The sequence below is a fragment of the Poecilia formosa genome, unplaced genomic scaffold (genome assembly GCF_000485575.1).
Source record: "Poecilia formosa unplaced genomic scaffold, Poecilia_formosa-5.1.2 Scaffold88, whole genome shotgun sequence".
Lineage (NCBI taxonomy): Eukaryota > Metazoa > Chordata > Actinopteri > Cyprinodontiformes > Poeciliidae > Poecilia > Poecilia formosa.
This window is the reverse complement of record NW_006800027.1, coordinates 476,209-500,018: the sequence shown is the minus strand read 5'-3', so window position 1 is coordinate 500,018 and position 23,810 is coordinate 476,209. Positions and strand designations below refer to the sequence as shown.

At 38.4% G+C, this 23,810-nt stretch overlaps 1 protein-coding gene across 2 annotated transcripts in view; it reads left to right on the top strand.

Moving 5' to 3' along the window:
• The window catches only part of prkcab (protein kinase C, alpha, b), a 98,794-nt gene that overhangs the window by 2,041 nt on the left and 72,943 nt on the right, over positions 1-23,810 (top strand). The window lies entirely within an intron of this gene.

Genomic DNA, 23,810 nt, shown 5'->3' with positions numbered 1-23,810 from the left:
TCATTGAGCAATTAGTGCTTATTGTTCAGAGGTGTGGCAGCTGAGCACCGCCACCCTCTGAGTCAATGCGAGAGCTGTAAGCATTACACATGTCCTCATGCTGATGCAATAAGCATATAATAATTTGATACATTGACTGGCAGAAAGGCTTTTCACTCAATAGATGATAGATCTCATCTTTTACTTGCAACATGCTCCCACATGTCTGTCCTGTTATATTTGCAACAAAAGCAACCAGTCTTCTATTGCATTGCACAATGACGCTGCAGCAAGAAGTCATGGCTTTACCACTGCACACCAAGTTCCTTTCTTCCAGATAGATCTTCTTATTTTATTTTAGTGGTTTAACATTATGTTGTGACAATATAGTCAAAGCCTTCCTTGATGTTACAAAAGGTTGGTGTTAAAGAAGTGTTCATGCAAAAGTACCTCCATTGAACCCTGATGTATCTTGAGCTCTTAAAGAAGTTTTTTTTTATTATTAATCTTATCGACTGCATGCATAAAAGATAATTTGTAGTAAGAACACATAGTAAGTGCTTGATAGTCTCTAATCTGCCATAATGAGTTATGTATTTGTTGGCAAACTCCACAGAACCATTAAGAGGCAAGAGACAATATTGTAGAGTATTAGAATACACATTTACATATACATATACATATTTGTGTATCTCGTTAAATTCAAATATCATTAAAAATAATTTATGGCAGTATTTCAGTTCAAAACTGAAACTTGTGTTCATTTCTGTTAACCCTGCCTTTTTTGATACACAAATGGCAGCCTACTGAAAAGTGTGTACATGTACTGGATATTATATGGTCTCAGTATTTGTTTAGGGATTCTTTTGCATGAATTACTGCGTCAATGCAAAGTGACAGGCCAATATGTGGACTTTGGTCTTAAAAATAAAACTTGAACCGACACCAGCATCCCTCATCAAATCATCATTGACTGTGGAACTTTCCCACTATACCTCAAGCAGATTGAATTATGTACCTCTCCACTCTTCCTCCAAACTCTGGGACATTGGTTTCAGGATGAAATCAATGTTGCTTTCATCTAAAAAGAGGGTTTTGGATCACTGAGTGACAACCCAGTTCTTGTTAGCCCAAATAAGACACATCTGGCAATTGTGTCTGGTTTGGGAGTGTGTGTGTGGCGGGTCTTGTGAATCTCAACCAAACTCTGAAACTGGTTTTGATTTAAAATTCATCATTTATCTCTGTTGTTCAAGTACCATTGTCTACTGCAGTTTTTCCTTCTTCTAGACTTTCTATGAATATTTTTGGTTACAACTCTTGTTGAACAGGGAGCATCTTTAGGTTTGAGCTTTTTTTTAAAAAAAAAAAAAAAAAACCTTTGTACTGTATAAGATATTGTTCCACTTTTTTGAGTTCAGTTAATGAAATATGTTTTGCTGTTGGTAATATTTAATTCTTTTTAGATGCACCTGCAAATTTTTACATCTGACTCTATGTTAACGCTTACTGAAACAAGTTGACTTATATTGCAACAAATTCTTATATGGAACAAAGTAAAGTTAAATACTAGTGTTTCAGCAACTTCGGTTGTTATAGTGATCCTAGTAGCCATGTTGTTGTGGGTGACAATGTGCGAGACTCGACTCATGCAGATTATTTAAGAGTTTTATAGGCAGAGGAAGAAGTTCTGCCTCTGGTTTGCTGCTGTGTATTGAAAGCTTAACACCACTTTGACTGCACAGCTGTGAGTTCCAGATCAATGTTTAAGTAGAGCTAAGATGCTGGAATGTTTTCATTTTTTTATTATCGTTATTAATAAAGGGATTTGTGTGGGTGGAGGACAGAGCTCCTGCAGTCCCCCAGGAAATAGCTGGTCTGTCTTCTTGTTTTTGCACACATCTTTTTTTTTTAGATTACAAATACACAGTTTTGAAAGATTATGAGGCACATATTTTTGATGAAGAATCCTACATTTAGTTGTTTTTCTTTAATAATCTGAAATATATATTCATATTGTACAGGACCTTGGTATACAGTCGCTTTTTGGCTGTGGTATGATCTGCTGTGGAGAATCAGCATCAGTGACACATCCTGTCATATGGACATGCTGAGTTATATACTACACACTAATATTATTTTGACGTCACCACTATTCCTTTATACTGTGCCCACAAGTGCTTTTTAGTTTCTATTTTCACTCGTGTGTTTTTCATTCAAACTTGTTTTTTGTGACTCATGCTATTGTGTCGAAAAAAGAACATTTGTTGCTGAAAGTTGAGGATAATACATTTTTTTTCTCCATATGAATTAATACCCAATTTTTTTTATTTTATTCGTTTAACTTTGATTTCACCTGGAAAATCCCATTGGACTTTTTTTTTTTTTCTGGGTCCTCTTATTTCTTCCTAAAACAATCTGAGGGGAGCTGGATTTCTTTTAGATTTTCTAATTTGATAATTTTGCAAAATTATGCATACTTATCCAACAACACATTGTGTTTTAAAAAAGACTATATTGCATTAAAGATCTAAAGAAGTCATGTTTTTGGGTAAAGTCCTAAATTTCTGTTTTTAAATGAATTTGTTTTATTTTTGGTGATTCTTTGCAGTAAAATTTAATGAATATGAATCTTGTTGACTTTGAGGACATGTATTTGCATGTCCTCATGGTGCATAGATGGATTTTCTTTGCATAAATTGATTTCCTGCTGCAAATATTGCAACTTAGTTATTTGTCCACATTAGCACTGTTTAAAAATGAAAAATAACAGTTTTGCGAGTAAAAACCATTCCCCATTCGGACACTTCATTTAAAATCTGAGACTGACATATGACATTTTGATCATTATTATTGTTCCAAAGCAGCTAGGATTATATCAGCATGTATGAAAAGTATACAACCTCCTCCTACTTCATGTCAGGTCACTCAAAGAGAGTGAATGATTGTGTCTCAGAGTTAGATCACTTGTCAGCATGGCGGATGCTTGGCTCCTTCCCCCTTGCCTCCTCCTCCTGCTCCTTCCCAGTCTTTGAAGTTGAGTTTCTGTGGAAAATGACTGTGCCATCTGGAGAGTTGAGAACCCATTGCTGTGAGGAGAGTCCCGTGTCTGGACACAAGAAAGTCAAGAGACGGTGGTGAGAGAGGCGGTTGGAAGAAGAAAAGGACGAAGGGGTAATAATATAGAGACTGTGGAAAGAAGCAAAGAAGCAGGGAGAGGTGAAGGCATAGGTGTGAAACTAAACATTGGAGGATTTTGCAGTTGTATGGGTGGAAGTGTGAGGGTGAAGAGATTATGATCTCAAAGATGGGCTTTTACACATTTTGGCTTCTTGATGCCAAGCTTTGGCAGAGATGAAACAAACAGTGTGACTACTCAGAGCAGTGAGAAGAGAACTGAATGAAACTGGTATATAGTTTGTCTGGCCAGTTAGATGTGACTTCAGTACATTTTCAGTTTGGTGCAATGAAGTCAGACAATGATTTCAAATCAAGCTTGCAGCATGGGTGGGGTGGGAGTTTGGGGGGTTAATAGGGAGATTCAAAGGGATGTGAAGTATTCGTTTTATGTTACACATGTCTATGTTGGTTAGGTGTCATGTCAAACTATTTGATTTGTTAATGATGGATGATAGTTATGGTGTACTCACACCAGTCCTTAGATCTGCTTGTTTAGTTCGGACCAAAAGCAGACTTTATTTACTTTGCTTGGTGCGGTTTACTTTCACACTGTGCTTTTTTGCAAACGGACTTTAATTTGTAAACAAAGTCATGTGGATGACAATCATTGCTGCAAGTGATAGGGTTGGAAAAGAACATATTTGGAGGTCATGCTTGTAGTGCACATTTACCCGAGTGTTATTGCAATCAGTTTTAATATTAAAGAGCAGCTCATTCAACGCAGGTTTCGTAATGGGTTATTTTTAATCTTGGAACAGCGTTGGCAAAAATGTGCCTCAACCTGAATGAGACAAGACACTGTGCATGGCCCGACCCACAACATAATGGCAGCAGCATGCTAAGCAGAAAACGCCAGATCTGGTACTGTTTTAGCAAAATCAGTATGCAGCACTAGCATTAGCATTAATATTTACGAACTAATTTTTACCATAATGCCCAGCGATGATGGCTTGTAAAGTCTTGGAATTGGTCCGCACCAGAGTTTACTTTAGTTTATTCAAACATGTACAAAAGATCAGAACCATCTGTGGAAATGAACTCTGATCAGTTTAGGGAGGACCAAATGTGTCAGGTGTGAATATACCCTTAGATGCACAGACTAAACTACAAACACGTGGATTTTGATTGCCAACATAGGAAACAGATGAGAGTTTGTTTTTTTTTTACCGAATATTAATCAGGGATATCAAAGAGGTTTAATACCACATTTTTCAGATTTGAATTTGTCACCAAAAAAATAAAAAAAAATAAAAAAAAATAAATAAACTTGGTACAACTCTAATAAAATTACTGAGGATTGTGGTTGTAATGTGGCAAAAATATGAAACTTAACTGATGCAGTTAACACAAGCAGATTTACTAAAGGGCTTTGGACAAGCATAGATAATTTAATGATTGGAGGAGACCAGTCCTTTTCCTTCCTTCTATTGTTTTCTGTCTCCATGCAGCTTTGTGCTTCCATGGAGACACCTCTGGTGCTACAATCAGACCTATTTTTTGCTGCGTCGTCGGTAAACCATTCACATACCTGCTCTTGTTTCCAATCCAGTGCCTTTGTCGGCTCATAGTTAGGTGTTAATTATTGTGTATTTATCACTTGCACAGATGAGCAATGAAGTGTAGGTTACTCTATTTCAACTCGGGGCATTTATCAATGCTGTGGGCGACATTAGCTTGCATGTGTGCTGACGTGTCTGTGGTGAAAACTGTCACCGAACCTTAATGGCAGCGTAGGTGTGGAGCCAATCACTCAGTAAAAGATCAGCTCACCTCATTAACCAATCAAAGAGCAGAAACAGTTGAAACAGGGCGAGAGCTGAGCAATTCCTGAAAGGGAGTCCCAAACAGTCAACGTCTTACTACATTAAGAGCTGGTGCTCACTTGGGCTGTTGTAGTGATTTGAAGGGCCCTCCTGCTGTGCTCTAATACAGGTGTAAAGATGTCTTAATGAGTAGGGCCTTTTTCATGGAGATATGACTTAACATAGATATTAGCTTTTTTCTGAAGTTAAGTTGATTCAGAATTAGTTAGGAATTGACAAAAACAAAACCATTGAGTCAGCATTCAAGTATCTAAAATCCGTTATCCCAGAGTGTTTTTAAAAAAGACAAAAAAACAAATTTTGGTCAGTATTAAATAGTTAATATTACTATTAAATCTCTTTAAAAATGTATATTAGTTTGTATAGGCTGGCTATTGCTGTATAATGTTTCAATTTAGCTTGGTTATTCGCCTTATTTCAGAAAGAAGTCATATGTAAAGATTTTATCTAAACAAAGCTGAATATGTTGTTTGAATAAACCGTTAGCTAAGATCATCACAGTTACCTGTTGAATCAACAATTTAGGTTTGAATCCAGACAGATAATCCTTATTTCATATGGGCTACCTACCTGAACTTCTTAACCCATGGTGGTTCTACAGAAGACTGTTACCATAGAGACGGGGCCTCCCCGAGCTTGTTCAGGGCCCTAAACAGAATTTTATTTGATGGACCCCTTTCAACTAAGCTCATCACCCAAATGCCCACTTTAGTTGGGCATTTAATATTATTAGTCGTATGATTTACTTTTAAGTCAGTAATTCATTTGACTGTCACAAATAACTAAACATCTCGAACCATTTCGAAAACAAATCATGTTACATATTTCAAATGATATGCAACAATGCAAGGCCAAAACACCCCTGACCAGGCACTTTACAATCAACAGCCAAAATAAAGGAGAAGTAAATTTAACCATTTAACTGGTATAAATTGGTGTAAGTCGGCTTCTCCTCAGTGAATGTGTCTTTCTAGCATCACCCCCTTCCCCCCTCTCTTTTCACCTCACTTTCAGTCCCTCAGCCTTTCCTTTCCTTTTACTCCTTGCTCAGCTACTGTAGCAACAAAGTGGACCATTTCCATTTTGTTATCATGGCAACAGTTCATCTGGGTTGTGTCAGGTTGTGTTTTATGTTATGAGATCTATTCCACTCCCCTTGGCTACCCTGTGGTGGTCTTCATCTCTCTTAATTATACTGCATCTTCACCCAGTTAAAGCTGCAGTAGGCAACTTTTATATAAATATGTTTTTCGCATATTTATTAAAACTGTCACTATGTTCAGATAGTGCAATATAAGACTGATCATCTAAGAAGAAAACCATCCCTCTGATCCCATTGCCATCTTCAGAAAACACATCTCTTGGTCAGAAACAACCAATCAGAGGCAGGAGGAGTGTCTTAGCAGTGTCAGTCATGCTAGTGTACGCACTGCTCAGACCCAACCCCCACAGAGCACATATAAGCTATGATAATGGTGGATAAACAACCAAAAAAACAGATACATACAATAGGAACATTTATTTTAATTAAGGAATGTCATGGCTGTACATTCAATACTGGAGCAAGGCCACTTTGCATGAATTACTGTATCAGTTCATGTAGGGGCAATTAGCTTGCAGCTCTGCTGAGTTGTTAAACACAGATGCCATAATGTGAAATTTTTCTGTGTAGTTTGACTGGGAGATAGACTGTTCGGAAAAAAATATAAGTAAAAACCAAAGCTGTTACATCTTAATTTGTATCAGATTGGGAGATTGTCAGATTGTTTTGTCTGCACCATTCTTCGGGCAACCCCACAGATATTTTTGTCACAATTAGTTCTAAAAGTTGAAGTTCTTCCCATCACGTCATTCTTGTTGAGCTTGAAGCTTGATACTGATGAATAAAATCCTTCCTCATTTCATCTTTCTTGGATTGACTGAAGTCTTGGTACCTCAAAGTACACTTAATATTGAAATTTTTGTAGAAACTAAATTTGTAGCTTGACTTAGCTACAATATATAATTCTTAAAATGAACAGAAATAAACAGCTCTCCTAAAGTAGGTAATCAATCAAACAATAATGTATTTATCAAGTATTACGTTTGGTCTACATTCTTTGCCTTTTTCTTGTTTTTTCAAAGGTTTATTTATTAGCAACTTCAATTCCAGCCTCATATTGCATGATGATGTCATGGTCGTGTAGAAGAAGAAGAAAATTGCTAAAAGAAACCCCAAACAAAATCTAAAGTAAAACTAAAAAAAAACACTTTGCAGAAAGCATTGAGATCTATCTTTTAAATGAATACAAGGAAGTAGACGAACATATAGATAAACTAAGTGGCAGTTTGAAAAGTTTTAAGCAACACTTTAAAAGCACTGCACTTGTCTGTCTCTTAATAATTTATTGTTTTTGTCCATCAGAATTCTAAATGTTGATGTTTGTGACAAACTGCATAATATCCCTTTTCCCATCATCAGTAGCTACTGTTAACTTTCCTTTCGCCAGATTTGCCTCTGCGGACTGCCATCGTTACCATGGTGACATTCCCCGGCCCTCACTCTGCCAAATATTTGCCAGCAACAGCCCCAGGCAAACACTCCTCCTTTAAGAACCGCTTCCTCCGAGTAATCCCCGAATGATGATCCAACATGGGAGCGTGGCATCACATCCTCAGCTTCCATTTACACAAACAAAATGCTCCTCAATAGCTGTGACAATGCTATTGTTAGCCTGTCTGGGTTGATGTATTGTGCTGCCTTAAGACAACGACAATCAAGCCCTGAACGAGGCAGACCTGCAGCACTTGCAGATCACACCCCAGACACGGGAAAAAAAAAAAAAAAGAAAAAAAAAAAACCTCAGCGGACGCATTTTCAGCTCATTTTGAAACCAGTTCTTCCTTGAATTGCTTCGGCGCTGACCATTGAAAGTGCAATATTTTTCTTTCAGCAGACTGTCTCAGCAGACCGAGTCACAGTGTTGCGCTTGTGTAACACAGTGTCATCTGGTGACATTAAAAAGGGGTCTCTTTGGAGGCTCGGCGGCATTACTCAGCTGAGAGTGGGTAGTTAATTGTCAGGGAGCTGCCTGTGTGTTTTTGCTGAGACACAATGCCGTGTAATGTGATGACACATTCTGTTCCCTCGTAATCTCTGTTTTAAAAACACAAAGGCAAAAGAGCAGTTGTTGGAGGCCCCGGAAAGAGCAGTCTCAGAGGAGGCCGATTTGAAACACATTTTGAGGAAATCTGTCAAAAATAAATAAATACAAATTAAATAAATAAAAAAAAAAAATCTGTGCATGTGTTGCGGGCAAAATTAATATCACAGGATGAGAATGATAAAAGAGTACTTTACTTTTTTGTTTCCAAAAATGGCTCAAAGTGGCGTAGTAGGAATATGTGACTATGTAAGTCACATGTAAGACTATGTAATATGTGAATATGTAAGTTTTTGACAAACATAAAAAGAGATGTATTTAGGTGATAATTTATTAAAGAAAAAAAACCTGGCTTCATATGTCTACTGTTTTAGTTCAGCCAAATTGGAGGTTTTTCAACCAGGGATGCTCTATTTAAGTGCGTGACCCAAAGTGACCTTGAACTAAAGGTCATTGTGTCTCCTTCAAATACAGCAAGTTGTCCAAGTCTTAGCGCAACAAAGCAAGCCCAGACTATAGCACTACTATCTCTATACTCACTGTGTATTTTATGTTCTTTTTTTCTTTCAAATGCTGTGTTACGTTTAAGCCAGATGTAACGGGACACACCTGCCAAAATGATCAACTTTTCACTTGGGGACCATCAAGATGACTTGGGGCAATGTGAGATTCACCTATGTGTCCTATTTGGTCAGCAATAACGAATGCCATTATCCCTTCCTTTCTTGTTGAATCACGAACACTGACCTTAATGTAGGCAGGGGAACTCTGCTGTGTTTTTGTGATCTCCTGGAGGACGCCATCTCACCCAAAGTACTACTGGAGTAATTCTGCTTTGCCAGTTATTTTCTCCATTTGTAGGTAATTTCTCTCATTGTGGTTCACTGGAGTCTCACAGTCTTATAAATGACTTTGAGATGTTTTTCACTTGTTTTCTTGTCTTTTGTTATTTCATTTGGTTCAAGTTCTATTGAAGTTATTTATTGATTCTACAGGTCTGGCAGTAATCCGGTCTCGTTGATTGGTTTGGAAATCTTTTTAACTTTAATACTTAAAAATATTATTTGAATTAACTCCGCTTGTCTTTGATAGTAAAATTAGTTTGATTTTAACCATTTAAATGTGATAAAACACGGAAAATGTCTATTGGGACAAAAACTTCTTCATTGCGCTGTATGGTATAAGCTATTCTGCCGCTGATTTTTATTTATTTTTAGTATAATCTAACCAACATACCGACTGACTTAGCCTGAGCACGCGCTCCGAATCGCCTTTTCTGAAGATGACAGCATGCTGAACCCGCCTTCATCCATAATAGATTAACACCAATGATTTATATAAAGGACACAATTAGAACATAACGGATGACCCATATTCCCGCCCCATTCGATGGTCATGTAAATCTATAACGGTGTCACTCAGTCTCAGGCTTTAAGTGAGCAGATCAATACGTCTAGTGTGTATTTAAGAGCAACGTGCAGCTCTCAGCTGTCTTTCTCTAGACACAAAGGCTCCTCCCAGGGGAATTATGCACAGACGTGCTCACTTCCACTCGTCAGGCCGCTCCAGCTGTGCTTAATGAATTTGGTGGTGATTACACCCACAGCTATTTCGGGAAAGGTTTAAGTCAGAAGCATCAGTCTTGACCCACATAAGGTGAGTACGATGTGCATGCAGGAGGATTTCAGCCTCTCTGGAATCTGGCAGTCTTTTTGATTTGAAGGTGTTCGGGTGGGAAGCTTCACATGCTCTCGAAAAAATGAGTATAAAAAGATGTGCTCACTGACCTTCTAACAGTAAAGACCTTTGCTGAGCATTCAAGGGAAAAAAAAACAAAACAAAACATCAGTGCAGGATACAAATTGATACCCCGGTGTTCAATAATAAGGAGGCAAACCTATTAATCATTTCTAAATGCTAAATAGGATGAATTTATGATGATCTTTCAAGAAAACCTTTGTTATGACATATTGATGCCAGTATAGATACAGCACCTGGCAAAAATATTCCTTCTTTGAACCTCATTGTTTAATATAACCACAAACTTTAGTAAATTTCCCCATTCTCTTGTACAAAATGGATAAAGCTGAGTGGGAAGCGCATCTGTGAATATAAACTTTAACTTTAGAAATTCTCAAACTTATTCAAGCCTGTACTTTGACTGGGCCATTCTACCACATAAATATGTAATTTGTTCCTTTGTACCTCAGGCCGTGTGTCTAAGGTTCCTGTTATGCTGGAAGATGAACCTTCACAGAGATTTACATGTATTTAGCTCCGTACATCTCCTCTTCATCTCCAACCAGCTTCTCCAATTTTTGCTGAAGAACAGAACCCCACAACATTATACTGCCACCTCCATGTTTCTTTTTAGGGTTAGTGTGTTCAGATGGATTGTCATCAGTAAAGCCAAACCTAATGCTTTGCATGTTGTTTTATCATCCTACTAGATCACGTTCTTTCAGATGTTGTATCCACTTCCTGTCTTCCACATAATACTTTCTATAGTGTTGCTTCAGCAGTTGGATTCTGTTTGCAGTTCATCCATAAAAGTCAAACTAACTGTCCTTTCAACAGATCATCCAACTGAGCTGTGGAACAGATACTCTAGATCTTTTGGCTGCTTCTGATAAATGGTCTTTGATTTCGCCGGTCAGTGGTGAGCCGTATCCATCTGGTTTCCATTTTTTAGATAATGCATTGATCTGTGCTCTGCAAAAGTTTGGGATATTGTTTTATCTCCAAACTCTACAGCTTAATCTCTGACCTGTCTGGTGTGTTCCTTACTAACTAGTATGCTGCTAATTAATGTTGTTCTCCAGCCAAACTCGATCACTTTCACAGCACCTTTTGATTTAGTGTCAGCATTCAGCCTTCCTTAATTAACATTTGCTATCGAGTCCAGGGAATCTGATTAATCAGAAATAAAGTTCAGCCATCTTGGCACCATAAGTATTATTTCCTGCTAAATATTGCATTAAAATAGCCCTTTGTGACTGAGAAACTGAACATATTGACATTGCAATGACAATTTTATACATTGTAAAGTGGTGATTATGCTCTCACCTTTTTACATCAGAAGAATCTGGCACTTTTGGTGCAGTCAATAACCAAATTTTAGGGATGCTGTGTAGTACAGGAGGTTCAATCTGAGAAAGGAGGTATGAATAAGGTGCAAATTAAACGTGGAACAGAGGAAAAAGCTGCAGCATATGTCTAAGGTGGACACATGGGACTTTCCCATCTTTTTGCTATTTTTGTGCAAGGACAAAGATGCACGGAGACAGAGCAGCAGGGAAGAGCGAGGGAGAGGCTGAGGATGAGGGAATGTGTGTTCCAGTTTTCTGAGGCGTGTGCACCTCTTTCCTGCTCCCACTGCGTGACAGCGTGCGTGTGTGTGTGTGTCTCTCTTAGTGTGTATGTGTGTTGTTCAGTTTGAGGGTCACCTGGTATGAGGCTGCAGCGCAGCTCTTAGTCATCCTCTCACCTCGGTCTGTTTTTACCTGACGCCCCATCTGTCAGCATGTTTAACCTCGGGACAGATTACTGACTGTAAACAAATTGAAGAATGCACGTCTTTATTTATTTGTGGGGCTGCAGTAGAAACATTGGTTGAATGGACTTAGGTGCAGCAAAAAGGAACTCATGTTCACTTTTGGATTTATTTTTATCTACATAAAAATCAAGTTTTTTATGTGGGTTTTCTGGTTTTCTGAAGCTTTTGGTTGTCTACTTTTGTTTCTTCAAATTTACTGAGGAGAAATTACTTTTATACTGCATCACCATGCAGACAACTACCAAATTGATGAATGAAGTTTATCTTGGTTTCATCTGGACTTTTGAAATTAATTTGTGGACAGTTTAGTTTATTGCAATACCCACAGTCCATTTGGTGTCCAAATGAACCAATTGGGCAGTTCTCCCAAGCGATTCAGTCTTGTGATCTGGCAAACAGTTCACTAACTTTCCCCTAATCTGCTCTCTGTCATCAAAGCCGCTCAAATACTGATAAATTATATTATTTTTTAGTACGGTAAAACCATCAAAAATAAAAAAATTTTCTTTTTCAGCCTGTAAAGGTGTCGGTCTGTCAGCAGGTTATTTGATGCACTTTGTTTTGAGCTTTGTAAAAAATTAGCTAATTGTCATGCACTTCAAATTTAAATGTGACAAATTTTGCAATCCTTTTATTTTCTGTCAGATTCAAAGCTTCCGTCTCTATCGAAGAACCCACAGGACAGTTTGTTTTTTACATGTTTCGTGTTAATGTTGAATTAAGTTCACAGAAAACAAAGTTTACGTAAATTGAGGTTGTATGTATTATTATAGTGTGTACTAAATCAGAATTGGCAGTTTGGACCTCAAAGAGAATCACATTAGCCTATAAAAGCCCAATGTTGATTCAGTCCAACACAGTCACATTCAGCATTTGTATACCCACTCTAATGCATTAACTCATCCTAAGCCAAATTAGGGTGACAGTGGAGAGGAATCGCTTCCTTTTAACTGCAAGAACCAGAACCAGACTTGGTATCAGTAGCCATTAGCGTAGAGACACAAACAAACCCAGGAGAGCCTCATTTGAAAAATGAAAATGAAAAAGTACAGGAACCTTTTAGCAGAAGAAGGACACCGCATCTGTTAAAAACCTTTTTTATTACTTTTATCTCTTTTATTTAAACTATTAAGTAATTGTCTTAGTGGTTTAAATTTATGCAGCACTTTGGAACAGGATGTTCTTAAATTTGGCCATATTTTGCAGGTGGAAAAAAGCCAGTGAAAATCATTTTTAAGTGTATTTAAAGGTCCTTCAAAATAGACATCACATATAGAATTTACCAGAATATATTTTATACATATTAGCACAGACTGACAACATAATATGAAAAAAAAAAAACAATTCTATATAAAAACAACATACATATTTTTTTTTCTCACAAATGTGGAAACCCCTTGAGACCTATTCTCACCTGGCGGTTTCTTGCTGCGGCTGGTCAGAGGGAGGAGACGTACTGTAAACCTTGGCTCTTAATTGAGGAGAGGTCAGAGTGGCGTCTCCTCCTCGTCTTTCCCAGCCTCGCTGCTCGTCTTGGGGCAAATATAGCAACAGGCACCACAGGGGAGACTTAGCCTCTTGCAACCATGTTTTTTCAGGCTGCATGCCTGCTATGCGAAGGGATTTTATCCTTTGATCTGCAGCTTCGGAAACCCTCATGTCTGAGACGGACAATATGTAAAATTATTAGTTTTATTTAGTACTTTCTATATATAAAATATATTTGTATTCTGGAGTTGCATTTTCTAACTTCTCAAATTTCTCTAAAAGAAAAAATAGAGTACTTTTAGTCATAAAAAAATCTACAGTTAAACCCAAAATTGTTCATAGTAGCACTAGATTTAGTTTTAAAGTAATGTTTTAACTTGACAGCACATTTCTTCTAATTGAAAAGGACATAAATAAGGATCAAAATATGACACTACAAGTGCATCTCTAAAAATGAGAATATCATGAGAAGCTTAATATTAATTTGTCATCGATTTCAAATGGGAAACTCGTATATAGCCATATACACACTAGTACACTTTAAGTCAGCAGGCAAATCCAATCCAAATCCGATTTGTATGCCCTTATGTGATCCCCATCCAGCTTTTATATGGCAGTCTGAACGGCCCAGTTCTGATCTTTTCATATCTTTACATATATGGTACTAAATAGGATGCATATCTGATTGTGTTCAAATTGTCTGAAGTGTGAACAGGGAAGTTGCATTTTACCCGGCTTGTACGTCATTGATGTGAGACATGCATCCTAATTTATCATCGGAAGATGTCAGACACTGTAAATCCTGTTGTAAACAACAACTGAAAATTATGAAAGAAGTCTGTGACAAGTCAAGTGCATCCCGTCACAATCCCACCACTTCTGGTTCTGACTACACATCCAAACAGTCTTCTTTACAATAGCTGAAGTCAATGAAGTGATTTATTTTCTCTTGCCTCCCTTCCTTCATGATCTTGTGACAATACTGTCAACGAGTTGAAGCGCATGACAAACACCCAGTGGTTCCTGGAGATAGTCACCAGCCTCCTCATAACCTTACAGGAATAAGCAGATGCAGACAATGGATAGCCAGGAATGCATTTTATAGAGTGGATATTTATCTTTTTAGCGAGGGTAATGGAGATTTTATGGATCTAGACCATTTTATTTCGACGGCGTAAAAGCATGTTCTGCTTTTAAGAATATAAAGGTCCCTGACCACTGATCTTGGTGGGTAAAATTGTAATTGTTTTTAAAATATTTATTGTATGACCATATTGCTAATGCGTCCAAATACACATTTGTGTGAATGTTCTACATTCACATGTTCTACAGAAGCTGTTGATGGCGAAAAGGTTCCAGCATAACTCTTTATATAGCAGAAATAGTAAGCCATACATCATACCCACCTCACATGGCACCAGTCAGCAGTGCAGCTTACAGCTACTCACATATTACAGACACACATCTAGCAGAGTGCCTCTGTGTGTTTTTTAACTCCCAGCGTAGTCTTTTTCCATCCAGCAGATGTTACTAAAGCAGATCATTGCCGCGGCGCTCTTTGCAGGCTCTGTAGTACAAACTCAGTGTCAGGCAGACACGGTAGCCTTGACAAGTCAGTTCAGAGTGTGTCAACAACTCTTTGATCCTCACCGGCTGCATGGACAGTGCAGATCCCACTGGAACAGAGTGATGGTGGAAGCTGAAGAGAGACAAAATTAGACCTTCATCTGTAAGAGCAACTCTTCACCTACAGCAAGAGACAGGGAGGGAGAGGGGAAGAACACAGTAGCAAAGAGAGAGGAGCAGGAAAGGAGGGACGTAAGTGTGTCTAGAAGTGGGGTTAACTCACTTTAAATATTTATTAACATTTCCAGTATCATGGTAAACGTGTTTTTTGAAGATTTTAAGTGTGATGGACCAAGCAGTAAAACAGCAGTCAGGCACAGGTCCGAAAAAGTTTTTTTTTTTTTTTTATCTAACCCAAACTTGGGTAAATAATAGAATATGACAATACCAGGCCCATAAAAGATGTAAAAGTAACTGAATTATATGCAAACTGACAAAAACAAAAAACCTTTAAACAAACATACCTACCAGAATGAGACAAAGGGGAAACTTAAATACTGGCTGATCAGCCCACAAAACACAGAAAGGGGAGAACACACAAAAACCTAACAGAAAATAACAAAGGAAATCCCATTTTCCCTGTATAGTTCTAGGTTGTGGTATGAACCACTCTGCAGGTCTCCATATTGCTTGCTCTGCCCCTTTTCCACCTCTTTGTTCCCCTGAAGGACTGCAGCAGCTGGCACTGAGGTAACTCAAAAAACAGACAGATTAAATCAACTAAAACACATAAACAGTGTAATGTAAACTGTGCGCACTTCTTTTAGAATACAGTGTTATGATTATGTAAAACTCTAAACAACAACCAATTGTTAGTATGTTAATGAAATCCTATATTTAAAAAACAAAACAAAAAAAAAATTACAATGATGCTTTGTAGCAGTGCGATTAAACATTACCCCATTTGTGAAACATTACCCCATTTGTGTGGCTGTAACATTAGTTATCACACTAAGTAAAAAACAATATTCACTGCTGGATTCAAATACATTCAGAAATGTGTTCTATAGATGTACACATCTATAGAACAGTTTTTAGCAAGCTAAAATTAGCTAATGTTACAAGGCTGCTCGGTAAGTCACCCACTGAGGAAGACCAGCTCATTGTAATGAATATACTGTGGTTTTATTCTAGTTTAAATGGCAACTCTGTGCTATTCCCACCTTTTGACATCTACTCCTATCTGCACAGTAAAGGTCATGAGGTATTCATTGGCACAGAGTGGTAAAGAAGTTGAACTCGGCAGTTAGATGAAAATGGTAAAGGTTGTGCCATTTACTTAGGTTTTGTCATCTTTATCTGTTCACACATATAGGTAGATACATTATCTTTGTTAAAGGGTTTTAAACCCCCTTCTGATGTGTATTTATCAGAATGATCTGGTTTCCCTAGCCCAGATAAGTCATTGTTGTTGAAACTAAACTAAATAGTTTACAGACAACACAGTACAACATTGGAAATTTGGAGGATTTGGTGACGGTAGAGGGGTTTCATTGAAAGTATACTGCAAAAATCACACAGTGCCTTTCCTCCACAGCTGCTGCCTTTCGGGTTTCCTTCCCCTTTCTCAGCTCCACATGTTATGTGAGCCATGCAGTCGTAAGGCTGACTAATCGCTCTACCCGGGGATGGATGCAGGCGCGTGGATTAACTAGGCCAATTAGCCAAACGCTGAAATGCCCAGTAATGATAAGAGTCATGCCCCTCTCTTTTCCCTCTCCCCAGCCCAGTGCCATTAATCAGCAATAAGGGGGCTGAAGCAACACTACAGTGTACAGGCTGCTTCAGTGGCCAGGATTTCTGACTTGAACCTCTTGACCTCAATACCACAAGAGTGTCTTTATGTGAGCTTCTGCAGCTTTTGCGTGATTGAGATACACTTCACACTGAGTAGCTTAGGCTGAGATGTGCCTTGGAAAGAAAACAAAAATCGGTTTTCTCTTGTGTCAGTTCATGTTTAATATTGAAGATTCAACAATAAGAAAGAGACTGAAAAATTTGCCTTCCTAACCCTCTGTCGCCATAGTCACCTCATCCATCCAGTCTGTAGCTTGATCAGTGTATGCTTTCTAAAAACCAGACCAAATCTCTCATCAATTCCATGGTGACCACTTTTTGTTAGTTTCTTACAACTGAAATTGTACCGAACAGGAATTTTGAAGCCGGAGTATGTAGTTTCTATGTATTGTTACACCCTGGAAATTAGTTTTTCACACTGGTTTATAAAACTTTTATCTATTGTGTTTTTGTATTCAGGTTATCTTTGTTAGGGCTGCCCTGATCCGGTATTGATATCTGATATCACTCTGATATCTGCCAAAAATGAGCATCATATTATATCGGCCTGCATCTAAAATCTCAAATAAAAGGACACCAGTAGAAGCTCCCTACTCCAGCATTTAGTCTGCCCCAGCATAAATCTCCACCAGTGCATGTTTCCCACATGCAGACTCGTTGATTAATAATAAATGGGTCAGTTGTTCTCATTCGTATTGTTGTCAATATCAAATTATATTATTTGACTAGTGTCACATGATCAAGCCATTTCTAACGTTCCACACTGCAAAGTAAGTAACAAAAGTATGTTTGATTTTTATCGATATTGCATCGGGTCAATATCGGTATCGGCCAATACTCAAAGTTCCAATATCTTTATCGCATCGGAAGTGGAAAAGCTGCATAGAGTCGCCGTTGATCTTTGTCTGATATTGAATTTTTGTGATAATATGAAACAAAACTGTGACAAAAAAATGTCAAGAAATTTACACAGAGACAAATACGTTTTCCCACCACTGTATGTCTGTAAGTGAGAAATATTTTTTGATGTCTGCACCTTTGACAAGTCTGTGCATGTGTAAGTGTCCATCTGTCAGTTTAATCCAAGATTTGCACATCTGGGCTGTTTGAATTTATCTGCTGATGTACTGTTCATGTATAAATTCATGCTTGTGTGTGCGTGTGTATGCGTGTGTGTGTGCGTGAGCTGCAGCAGACTCACGACCGCAGACCTCACAGAGAGAACTGTCCACTCTGCTCTTGTCTTCTTTGCTGACCCCAGCTGACTCAAAGGCGGCTCATCAGCTCAGTAAAACAAGACAAAAACGGAAGCCTCTAAATGTTCTGTGCTTCAATAGCTTTCATCTTATCTTCCTTTTCGTTTGTTTTCCCTCCACTCTGCCCTTTTCTCTTGCCTCTCAGTTTAATTTAACTTTTAAATGCTAATGAACAGTTCCTTAAGCCGTAGAGTTTGGTCTTAAACTGAAATGTATCTACTGCATCTGCACATATAAGCTGAGATGCAGTCAAATAAATTGGCATTCAAAGCTTTTCTCCAACCTGCTGTTTAATATTCACAGAAGCCCAGCAATCCTGAGCTTAATTTTCTATGACTCTCCCATCACAGTAGGGAGAGAAATAATTTATGCACATTTAACTTCGCCATGATTAATGCTTCTTAACCAAAGCTATGGGGAGTTGCACTCAAAGGTCGTGTTAAAGCTAAAGTCTTCTGCCATTTTGCTACCTGGAGAATATATTTTGAGTCAGTTGCCCTGTCATCATGCATTTGCCACTGACGCCAATTTGACAGTCCCTGAACAGCAGGGAATCTTTGATGCTTTTTATAGAGAAGGAAAGGTTATTAGCTGTGATGCTCACGTTGAGGCTAAAATTGAACAGAAAAGAATAGAGCAAGGAGTTGATATGATTAAAAAGCTAAATTATAATTTAAGCTTTAGCTAGTGCTTCTGCCTCCTCAATAGCACTGCCATAGGCATTAGCTATATAGAAAAAACTTAAAACTCAAGTTTTAAATGAGAGGTTGATTTTTAAACTTATTTTATCCCCAGGAAATGCTCCATATCATTTTCTGTCATGTCTAAAACAGCCTCTACACATATGCGTTACTTTGCATTTAAAAAAAAAAATGAATTCTTCTTAATCCGCTCTACATTTTCTGATGTTATAATTGCAAAGTTTAAAATCTTGCCTGTATTTGTATTCACACACACCACGCAGGGAACACATAAACAGATTTGCAGCTGTAACTGCAGCAAAATCTGGTTCTATATAGTATACACCAAGCAGAGGTGAACAAAAACGTACATCACCTTTATTTATTTATAAAAGTCGTTGAAACCATCTGTACTTTTTCTTTCATTTTACATTTATGCACTGTATGGTGTCGATGTGTCTCCTAAAATCCCAGTAAAATACACTGATGGTTGTGGTCATAGCATACATTTGTAGAGCTCTGTAAATCCCCTCATCACAGGATTTACAGAGATTTTTGTTTTGATAACATTTCCAAGAAAGCAGCATGTCGTGAATGGACACGTTTTGGGTCATTTCGCTCCGTCCATTCTCTGTTTTTACATTGTTGAATATCAAAGACATTTGTTGCTTTAGTATGTTTACCTTAATTAGCACATCATTTGACCCTCCATTAAAAGATCCACATCTCATTTCCAGCCCTGGTTCTTTTGGCATGACGCACTATTTTCCAAATTTTTAAATCAAATTTTTTTAAACAGTACTGCACTATTTAAGATTAAAGCAAAACAAGCCGCTGCATACCAGTATAATCACGCCAACCTGCTTAGTTGCCACGTTTTGCTCGATGCTGCAGCTGGCACTGCAGCCTGCAGCATCTGTAGCTTCACCAAACCAATCGCCAGCAGGGACATATACTGTCCAGTTGTTTCTATCTTACATAACACACAGTGTTTTATTTCCCTAAAGTATAATCAATTACTGTTGCTGTTTCAGTTGTTATATTTTCTTTTGCAAATACTTAAATTTTTAATTTTAATAATTAAAAAAAACAAAAAACAGTATTTTTTTAATGGAAAAAAGTGACATGACAAAAGATGAATATTTTTGCCTTGGTTTCAGTGATTCTACACAAATGTGTCTAGGACTAACATTGCTGCAGGAGTAGAAGATGTTCTGATGGTGATGTGCAGTTCCAGGCCTTCCCCAGGCAGCAGACTCGAGGTTTGTCATGACCTTTGCCTTTTGCCTGATCGCCCCGTCTGTGTGTAGGCTGTGCAAGAAGAAGTCATTGTAAAGAAATCTCTGACCTCTGGCAGTAGACAGTGTGAAAGTGTGTGTGTGCGTGCACGCGCTCACACCACCCACTCATAGTCAGTCTGTTGTAAAGTCTACTTTGGTCCTGTCAGTGTGCAGCAGTGTCAGCCGTAAACTTCTGCACAGACTGCAGTTAGACAGACACATTACATTACTACGATTCTGACACTTGATACATGGACAGAGGGGGATCTGAGGCAGACCATTACAGGTGATTCATCACTGGCTGGATGTGTGTGTGTGTGTATTTATATGTTTTGCAGAATGCCTGTGTGTGTAACTGAGAAGATGAGACGAGAGACCCAGATGAAGTTGGTGTGTTCGCTGGCTGGTCTTAGCATCATCTGACGGTGAAAAAGCAGCAGGGCTCGGGTAGAACCGAGTGTGCTTATGTGCACGCTGCTGCAGGTCTGCCTGTGAAAAATGAATGAGCTTTGGCATCTGTGTGCCTTTATGTGCATATGTCAGTGTGCAAGCTCTAAATGTGTGGCAAGGTGGGTTCACTTATGTGTTTATGTGTGTGCATAAACAAACCTGTGTGTGTGTGTGTGTGTGTGTGTGCCAGGAGTCATATTTAATTCATGAAGCAGTATCACTATTTCCCCTGTGTGACTCAGAGATGCCTGGCAGTCAAAAACTCCCACCTGTATTTTGGAATAATTGATCCTGTCCCACCTGTAGCCATTTCCTATTACAAATACCATTAATGCCACGGGAGGCATGGCTCAGTGTGAGTACAACTGTCTGTCTTTCATTATACCTTGATAGTAAGTTAGATTGTTTGTTTGCCCAGACAGTAGCCTATTTGAATCTGAACATGTGCCTTCTAGTTTTCCAAAAACTTTGCCCAGTTTTTGGAAAACTGTAAACCGTCAGCGAACAACAACCTCCTAAGTCATATCACAGATTCTAAGATGGATTTAGGTGTTGACTTTGATTGTGCCATTCTAACATGAATAGCTCTATGGATTGTTGTCCTGCTGGAAGGTGAACCTCCATTCCAGTCTTAAGTTCTTTACAGCCTCTAGCAGTTTTTTTCCCCCCCCAGTATTGCCCTGTGTGTTCTCAATTCATCTTTCCATCAGCTCTCATCAGCTTCCATTTCCCTGCTGATGAAATGTATCCCCGCGGCATGAGGATGTTCCTCAGTGGAGATTGCATGTACATGCAGGTCAAAAGTTCAAATTTGTACTCATCTGACAAGAGGACCTTCTTCCACATGTTAACCGTATTCCCTACTTGTCTGATAGCAAACTTTCAACTGGATTTCTTGCTATGTTTTTTCAACACCGGGCTTCCTTCTTGTCACTCTTCCGTTAAAGTCAGATTTGTTGAGTGCCTATCAAATTGTTTTCCTTTCGGCAGATTCTCTCAACTGAGTTGTGGATATCTGCAGCTCTTCCAGAATTACAATGGGGATCTTGGCTACATATGATTAATGCTTTGGTTAATTCACAGTTTAGTTGAACGACCTCGTCTTTGTAGGTTTGCAGGTGTTCCGTACAATTTTTATTTCCAGATGATTGGTTGGTCATTGCTCCATGGCGTGTTCTCTAAGAAGCCTTTGGGGGGTTCATAGTAACAAATCAATGAACTACTCTAGGCAATTGTGTACACTGGATTTTATTTATATTAATGAAGACGACATGTTAACCAATAAAATAGATGTTAAATGAATGGATCTAAAAATTCATCTTCATTTTCAATTCATCAAAACCATCTTCTAAGAATCAGCAGAGCTTTTTTCTGAAAAAAAAAGTCAAGAAAAAGACAAAGTAAAGGAGGATTTAAACATTGTAATTTTAATTGCGATATCTGCGCTATTTAGGCCTGCTAACAGTTTACATGATGTTGTAAACCACAAGGGAACAATTTGGGGGAAGATAATCATCACTTACACAAGCCTTACAAGTGACACGCTACACATTTTGCATGTCTGCTGCTGTGAAGTGTTTGGTGTGAAAGTGAGAGATGTAAGTAATAATATGTGAAACAGAGATGAACTCTTCCCCCGCAGACCGCATCGCCGCTGTCTGTGTTTGCTGTAGCGAGCCATTCAGACATGTATAATCAAACAGAGATCTGAGGAGGCTCCGAGCCAAAGGGATATCTGCCATCACCTGTCATCCCGCAGAGCTGTGTGAATAGGGACGGGCTGGGTCCACCTGGCACTGAGATCAAACATCACAAGGCCAAACTCACCTTGGACTCCATTTAAACTCAACTCGTGTATTCATCCCTACTGAGATATGAAATCTTCCATATAAACTGAGCATAAAGCAGGTGTGTGCACCGGTTTGAGGAGCTGTTTTGCTGCTCTGTGTTGAACGTTTGTGATTGTTGGGACATTTCACAAAAAGAGAAATCACAATTTCTCTTTTTGTGTCACAAAAAGAGAAAGAAATGCGCTCTGACTGTTGCTTATCAAATCTCACTTCTTTGTGTCTCTGCTTTTAATCTCTACTCTTGTTTCTTTTCTTAAAGTTGGCATCTTTGGGCTTTACAAATGGCTCGTTTGTTGCCATCAAGGTTGCACATTCAGTGCTTGAAGTCTTTGTGTCCTTATGGCCCCGTTTCTGTCCTTTATGTGCCTACAACGTGCATAATTGAATGTATGAGGTGAAATCGAATTTCCAGCCCCTTTGTTGTAGCTGCAACTCCCTTCATTTCCTCCCTCTTGCTTGCCAATATGCCACACATGCACTTCAGCTCCCAAAGGTGGTGGGAAGAGGACAGACACTCTCTGGATATTGGGCTTTGTCAAAGCAGCTTGGTCTGCTTTTGTGTTGCCACCGCTTTTAGACACCAATGCTTGATCATCGTTTTTTTCTTGAGGAAGAATTTGAAGGTGAACTGACTTTGCTTTCAGATTAGTTTATGTATTTTTATGTTTATTGTATAACAGACAGCTACAGAGGAATTCATTTTGACTGAATTCAATGACCTTTCTTGGCAAGCCCAACATGAAGCTGGAGTCAAAGCAAACACGACAAAAGCAAATTGTGATAGCAGTAGGAGTTATTGCATAAAATGTTGACATATTTTCTCTTTTGTGGCAGAACTTAATATATCACAGACTCCACCACATTATTATGAGATTAAGCTAAAATGTGAAGGCATGTATGACAGTTACTATGTTCCAGCAACTTCAGAGGCAATGAAATGAGTTTGTCATCATTCTAGAGAAAGCTTGGTTCATTCAACCCCCACAAACAAGCTGTACTTGTTCACTATATTCTAAGTTTATGGATATGAACTTTGACTTGTAGCTGCTAACTGAAATCCGATTTGAAGCACTGAGGATTTCACAGTCCTTTTGTCGGAAGATTATGAGCTTGTGGTTTCCAATGGCAAATAATCTTTTTAGTGTAGTATATTAGCCAAAAATTGTTTGAAGAAGACTTTATAATTCTGCCATGATGAATAAATGAAGCCACTGCTGATGACTTTGCGTCTTGGTGTTGGGTAAACACACACCTCCAAACCTCTTTCTCCTGCTATTATAGAGCAGTGCTGTGATAACAGCACATGGCTGCTACATTCTTGTTAAAACCCTGTGCAAACAGCTTTGGTGTACATTTTCCCTAGACTATCTTTTCGTGGAATATTACAGATCAGTGAATACAAATTTTAGGATAAAAAAAAAAAAGTAAAATGTTTTTAGCATTCCCGTAACGTTTAATGTTTTCTCCACACAGTTTTTAAGCTGCTCTGTGCAGTGCACATAGGGGGTGGAACAACTTGATGTGAAAATACTACTTGACTTTCCATCATTATCTGCCGAGCTGGGATGACTACTCTGCTTAAGGGCTGCTTAATGTGTTGAGTATTGTAAACAGTGGAGTAGGATTCACTTTAATGGAAGTGCTTTTGAATCACTCACAGATTCAGTTTCTGCATTTTATTCAGCAAAACAAGAACGTCACT